General features: G+C 37.1%; 1 non-coding gene across 1 annotated transcript; it reads right to left on the bottom strand.

Moving 5' to 3' along the window:
* Window positions 1-1086: 1086 nt before the first annotated feature.
* On the bottom strand, window positions 1087-1193 carry LOC131252272 (small nucleolar RNA R71). The gene has a single exon (XR_009174305.1). It is a non-coding gene; the product is annotated as a small nucleolar RNA R71 (small nucleolar RNA).
* Window positions 1194-1712: the final 519 nt, after the last annotated feature.

Here is a 1712-nt window from a genome sequence, read left to right as displayed (position 1 = left end):
TTTATTTTTAGAAAACTTTCCTCCTTTGTTTTTAGAAACTAGGTTAGTTATTTCCTTTTTTAGAGATTAACCTTCTATTTTTGTTCTCTAGTAACTTTCTAATTTTAACTCTTTTAGGATCTAATTTGTTTCCTAATTTATTTTCAGAATTTTTGTTTTGAAACTAACCTTCCTATTTTGTGGGCCTTTAAAATAGAAATTTCTAATTCTGTAAGCTCCTTCTCTACTTTCTATTTTTCAGTTCTCTTTTAATAATTTACTTTCTAGTTTAGGTCTTTCCTAATTTATTTTAAAAATTTCCACTTTCTTGTCGGAATTCCTTCTTTTAGAAATTAATTTACTACTATTTTTCTCTTAAAGGATCATTCTTCTCTTTTTAAATCTAACTTAATTTGTTTTATTTTGTAGGTTTTAACTTAGGACTCCAATTTGGTAACTTCTTTCCAACTCTCCCTCTCTTTCTTTTTAGATTTTCTTTTCCTTTCTTAGGACTAGGCTTTAAATTTGATTGAGGGCTGTGAGTGTTTCATGCCCAAGTGGGCCCGTGACAACACTCGACGTCTCTTGACTGAAGAAGGATTGGTTAAGGGGTTGACTATCCATCGCAGGACTAGACACCGCTCAAAATTCCCTGAGTTAACTGAAGTTATGGCTGAAGACCAACCTCCTCTACTTCCACCTAGGGTGGAGGATACCCAAGATGAAAATGAAGTGCAACAGGCACCCCCGCCTCATACTTTACGAGATTATCTGCAACCGGCGGGAGTGAGTATGCCCTCATGCATGATTTTCCCTGAAAACACAGGACAAATGGACATCAAGCCAGGAGTTATCCAACTCCTTCCCAAATTCCATGGACTTGAATCAGAGAGTCCATATTTACATTTGAAAGAGTTCGATGAGATTATAGCTACATTATGTTTTCCTAATGTATCTGAGGATACAATTAGGCTGAAACTCTTTCCTTTTTCCTTAAAAGAGAAAGCTAAGACGTGGTTATATTCACTGCGTCCTAGATCCATTGGCACATGGAACGACATGCAGAGGGAATTCATAAAAAAATTCTTCCCACATCATAAAACAATTACCCTCAGAAAAGCAATCATGAACTTTGCCCAAAAGGAAGATGAAACATTCTTCCAATGTTGGAAAAGGTTCAAAGATTTGGTCAGTTCATGCCCACAACACGGATTTGAAACGTGGCGCATTACAAATTTTTTCTATGATGGACTGACATCTTCCATGCACCAAATGGTCGAGACAATGTGTAATGGAGAGTTCATTAATAAAGATGTTGACGAGGTATGGGACTACCTCGACAGTCTAGCTGAAAAAACACAATCTTGGGACTATTACCCAAAGTCGAACACCACGTCTAGGCCGCCTCAATTAAAGGAGAAAGGTGGATTATATCTCTTGAAAGAAGAGGATGATCTCAAGTGTAAAGTGACTATGCTCATAAGGAAAGTTAAGGCCATGGAAGGAAAGAAGGATAAGGTTAATGAAATTGTTTGCGGCATCTGTGATTGCAACATTCATACAACTGAAAATTATCCTACAATACTCGCCTTTCGAGGAGTGTTGAATGAACAAGCCAATGCCGTAAACAACTATCAAAGACCTTTTACTGGACCTAACTCCAATACGTACAATCCTGGTTGGAAAAATCATCCAAACTTTAGTTGGAGGAATGGACAAATGGCTACTCCTCC

Source organism: Magnolia sinica, chromosome 7 (genome assembly GCF_029962835.1).
Source record: "Magnolia sinica isolate HGM2019 chromosome 7, MsV1, whole genome shotgun sequence".
Taxonomy (NCBI): domain Eukaryota; kingdom Viridiplantae; phylum Streptophyta; class Magnoliopsida; order Magnoliales; family Magnoliaceae; genus Magnolia; species Magnolia sinica.
This window is presented reverse-complemented; position numbering and strand designations above follow the sequence as displayed.